This window comes from Salvelinus sp. IW2-2015, unplaced genomic scaffold (genome assembly GCF_002910315.2).
Source record: "Salvelinus sp. IW2-2015 unplaced genomic scaffold, ASM291031v2 Un_scaffold2850, whole genome shotgun sequence".
Classification (NCBI taxonomy): Eukaryota; Metazoa; Chordata; class Actinopteri; order Salmoniformes; family Salmonidae; genus Salvelinus; species Salvelinus sp. IW2-2015.
In genome coordinates, this window is record NW_019944150.1 from 127,768 (window position 1) to 133,122 (window position 5,355).

Sequence of the window (5,355 nt, forward strand, 5' to 3'; positions counted from 1 at the left end):
GTAGCAGGGCAACCTTTATGGCCGCTGGAAGCTCCGCCCCTGAACTCTTCACTCTGTCATAGTAACACAAACACACACACATGCAACACATACTTACTCACTAGCATGGACACACACACACACACACACACACACACACACACACACACACACACACACACACACACCACACACACACACACACACACACACACACCACACACACACACACACACACCACACACACACACACACACACACACACACACACACACACAACAACAACCCAGTAGAAGAGGAACCTGTATAGGGATTAACAACATATTCCATGTTAATCCAATTAATAGAGTGTAAATGAACATTGATGAGAAGCCATGTGCTGACGTCAGTATTTTAGATTGGCGCTTTTGATAACACTGTAGATTAGAAGCAGACTGTTGTACTCACTGTAAACAGAGAAGGTTTTAGAACAAGACTCTGTAGTTTGGTTGAACCCTTTGACGTGGCCGAGCTGTTTATGGTTGTGACAGCCGGGGGTCAGTTGTTGATCCCATTGCAATGTATCACATCCAGTCATCCTGGGCCACTCCACACACACACACACACACACACACACACCACACACAACACAACACACACACACACACACACACACACACACCACACACCACACAGCACCGCTAAGACTAGAGACGTCAGGGACGTCTGTCGGAGTAGACTGCATGTTACACAAGGACAAAGTGCCGTGTCATACTGCGTGTACATGTGTGTCCTCGCCGCAGGGGTCTTCATCACTAAAGGAGATGTGGGTGTGGGGACCATTGTGGGGTCAGCAGTCTTCAACATCCTCTGCATCATCGGAGTGTGTGGAATCTTTGCTGGCCAGGTATCATGTCATACTGTTATATCATATTAGAAAAACGTGGCTCCTGAATGAGTTCTTGGTATTTTGACTTGCTTGTATATCTCAATACAGCTCAGCACATACACATACATATATCTACAGAATACAGATTTATAGATATACATTCAAATCTAATCAAATTGTATTTGTCACATGCTCCGAATACAACAACCTCACAGTGAAATCCTTACTTACGAGACCTTAACCAACAATGCAGTTTTAAGAAAGTACTATTTAAAAAAAAAAATGTAAGTAAGAGATAAGAAGCCTCTTGGACCTAATGTAGGCTACATACAGTGTCCATATCTATTGTCCATATCTATTGTCCAAGAATATCCATAACAACAACATGTGTTCTCCATACTGTGTACAAAGTGAGTACATGTACATTTGCACGTACAGTACACCATATATAATGATTATGAACTGACCACKGTTACGGTATCACATCTGTAGCCTGTCTTACACTGGCCTACTGTAATATGTATTCTCCCTGTCCAGATCCCTGCACCATGCCGTGCCAAGCCTGAATCCAACATGATATATTCCCTGATGACATAACATTTACATGATAGGGTGCAGCCATAGTGATTTGATCTCAGATTGTCCATTATGTAAGGAAGTAAAGGCCTACTGCCTGGAAACAGTGTATTACTGTAAAGTCATCTTAATACTGCCAGGAGTACAGTGTATTACTGTAAAGTCATCTTAATACTGCCAGGAGTACAGTGTATTACTGTAAAGTCATCTTAATACTGCCAGGAGTACAGTGTATTACTGTAAAGTCATCTTAATACTTCCAGGAATACAGTGTATTACTGTAAAGTCATCTTAATACTGCCAGGAGTACAGTGTATTACTGTAAAGTCATCTTAATACTGCCAGGAGTACAGTGTATTACTGTAAAGTCATCTTAATACTTCCAGGAATACAGTGTATTACTGTAAAGTCATCTTAATACTGCCAGGAAACAGTGTATTACTGTAAAGTCATCTTAATACTGCCAGGAAATAGTGTATTACTGTAAAGTCATCTGAATAATGCCAGGAAATAGTGTATTACTGTAAACTCATCTTAATACTCCTCACTATTGTTGATCTAGTAGAGATCAGTTTGTACCATTTTGCTAGCTCGTACGGTCTATTCTGGCTATACAGCAAAAACAGATCTGGGACCAGACTTTGGCTACGTGTTTCTCATAGGAAGACATGATGTGCTTTACAGTTTGGATAGCCTGATCCCAGATCTGTTGGTSCTGTCTAGCGTGACYTGACTGTAGGAGTTTTRTCTACAGCACAAACKGATCTGGGACCAGGCTAGGGCTTGACTGTGTTTCTCTAAGGAAGATATGTGTTTCACTGTAGTAGTGTGTGTGGGTTGATTTGCATGCTAAATACAGGCTCTATAACGCATTAGTCACTGTGTGGTAGGCTGCCTGTGCTGCATATCATTATGTAAAATCAATGAATACACCGACACCTTTTTGGAGTAGGTGAGCACTGCCTGCTTGTCCTTTGTAAGTAGCGGGATCTATTCAGGTCAACTCAAGAGCTCTTCGTGTATCTCGATATGCTTGTGAGGGAGCTGGAGCTATAATCGTTATCGTTGCGCCGAACCGCCGGCAATATAAAGCGCTATCATGAGGGTATGCTTGACTGCAGTTAATCAGTGTGATAATGCTGTGTCTTTTGTTTGTGTCCTGTTTGTCTTCTCTCCATCTGTCTCTAGGCTGTGAAGCTCTCCCATTGGACACTACTCAGAGACTCCGCCTACTACACGCTCTCTATCGCAGCCCTCATTGCAGTAAGTGGCCAAGCACAACACCAACCAACACACCGCGCGCACGGCCACACACAACACCATGCACCGCCCCACGTACACACCAAGTCAGCCGTGCCAACCATCTGAAGTTCTCTCCTGCGTCACCACCACAGCGACGCCGCAGAGCCACAACACGAGAACAGGAAGAGGCAACGACCGACCACCGCCAAAGAGCGCGAGAGAGAGCAGAGAGAGCAGAGCAGAGAGGAGACAGAGAGAGACGCCAGAGAAGAGCGAGCAGAGAGAGAGAGAGCACGGTAACACATCACAGACGGCGTAAAGACACAGGAGAGACTAGGAAAGACCACAGAGACAGCATATGAGACAGAACAATATCAGCTGACAGCCTGTCTGAATGAGAGTTTAGCTCGAGACAGCAACATCAGCTGGCACCAGCCTGTCTGATAGAGAGAGTTTAGCTCGAGACAGAACATCAGCGGACCACCTGTTTGATAGAGAGAGTTTAGCTCGAGCAACAGAACATCAGCTGGACCAGTCTGTCTGAGAACCCTGCTCTGATGTGCCCCGACAGACTCATCACGCATACCCTCTCCCAATTATAACACAACACTGGTCTGACTAACATAGCATAAACGACAACTCGGCACTGAACTGACCTCCATACGCGGTACTTTATAATGCAGGTTGACGTTTATTGTCATGAATTTTGCCTCTGAGGCAGAACTGAGCCGATGTCCGCTAGGGAGCAGATGGACATTTACCGGGGGGATGGGTGTGTCCAAAAATCAGGGAGGTTGTCAAACTTTTCGGAGGGTATGGGTTTTTCCTGGTTTACATTCCTCTTCGCTCGTATTTTCTCCTATAAACAAGGTGTTAAGGTAACTTTGAATCATTAACCTAATAAAGTTTAAAAGCATTTGTGAAGGTTTGGTGTGGCTATTATTAAGCTTTAGCTACTGCCGGCCTATGATATGAAGGCAGTGTGCCACATCACTACTAACTGACTTGAGCTGAGGAAGTCTGTTTCAGGCCTACCAGAGTTACTCCTATAATCMAATGCTTATCTTTATACAAAATAGTCTGATCTAAAATGTACGAATMAGCCCCCTTCTGTACYCCTATATCTGAATAGCAGWKGCKYTKMSKKWRMYASAWYWYSAYYRSKKGGCWWKMSRKTATCTCTKTSMSTCTYGGRCTAYGCRMKWARTRCTRTWRKTWMYRWWWYMKTATATATATTTATTAAGGTATTTATATCATACAGTGYACACCTCAGTCTAAAGGCCTATGTATGCAATGCTCTGATACAGTTTGAGCTCAAATCTCTGACCATGAGGCGGACAATTATTCTTTTAGGAATTAGCCTAAAAACCAATAAATAAATAGTCTCTAAAGTTTTGCATAGGCTGCACATCGAAACACGAGGAATAGTGTTTTTTGTCATTTGTTATTGCTGTTTTTTTTGGCCAACATTCCTTGTTTATTGATGGCGCTGARGGCGCCAGGTCGGATCTGAAAATCTTCTCTGTCATGTTGTCCGGCGCCAAATTTTCCCAAAGGAAACTGAAATGGTGTATTGTTTTTATGAATATTTTAGAATATTTGCATGGAAATCTGTCACCAATTGGATGGAAACCTAGCTACAGACACCCACTGCATGGTGCAGGGATATGGACAGGGAGAATACATGTTACAGTAGGCCAGTGAGGCAGGCTATGGCTGTACAGATGTTCGCTAGTCCAGTGTCACTTTGATTACGCCTGCACATCATGGTTCACCAGCAGCCCCAAACATCTAAAGAATAAGCTAACAGCCAAACAAGCTTGTAAGAATTGTACTTAAACTCCCCCCTCATACTAATCTGAAGGTTGATCATTTTTCGTCTCTATCTATTTAATTGTACATGTATTTATGTAAAAATAGGGACCATAATGGAAATAAGTCCCCGACATTATTGTGCAATCCAGCTCACTTTAAAAAATATTTGTGTATATACAGTTGAAGTCGGAAGTTTACATACACTTGGGTTGGAGTCATTAAAATTTGTTTTTCAATTAGAATTCACTCTGTACTCACATTATCAGTTGGAATCCAGCAGTTCAATACACAAGTTGACTTGCCTAACAGCTTGATATTCACAGTACGGAAACGATTATTCATTGTTAGTCATGTGCTTTAACAGCTTGGATTGAAAGATGCTGCCTAGGATCTTCTACTAATTAATCATTTGAGTGGTCAATGAGGTGTTACTTTTATATATTCAATGCGTTGACATCATGGGAAATCAAAATAAATCAGGCAGACAAGCACATCTGTAAACTCCAAAGTCTGGTTTTCAGCATGAGGGCAATTTTCCAACGACCTGAAGTACAGACAGTTCTCTGACAAACATGATACGCAAGTATAACACACCAGACCAGCATGTAGATCATAACCGTCAGGAAGCAGACTGGTTTCTGTTCCTAGAGTGAGTATAAACAATAGCCTTCACAGTCCCACAAATAAGTTCGAGGTGAATTTTGTCCATTCCGCCGTACAGAAGCTGGTGTAACTGAGTAGTTTGTAGGTCCTCCATGTCGCATGCAACGTTTTCAGTTCTGCACACATTCTTTAGGACTTGAGGTCCAAGGATTTGTGATGGCCACTCCAGATACCTTGAGTTGCTTTGTCCTAAAGCATTTTGCCACAACTTG

At 42.8% G+C, this 5,355-nt stretch overlaps 1 long non-coding RNA gene across 1 annotated transcript in view; it reads left to right on the forward strand.

Moving 5' to 3' along the window:
* Positions 1-778: 778 nt before the first annotated feature.
* LOC112074864 (uncharacterized) overlaps positions 779-5,355 on the forward strand; it is a 10,679-nt gene continuing 6,102 nt past the window's right edge. Inside the window, exons 1-2 of the long non-coding RNA XR_002894860.1 lie at positions 779-865; positions 2,612-2,686. This is a non-coding gene — a long non-coding RNA (uncharacterized lncRNA). The remainder of the gene's footprint in view (positions 866-2,611; positions 2,687-5,355) is intronic.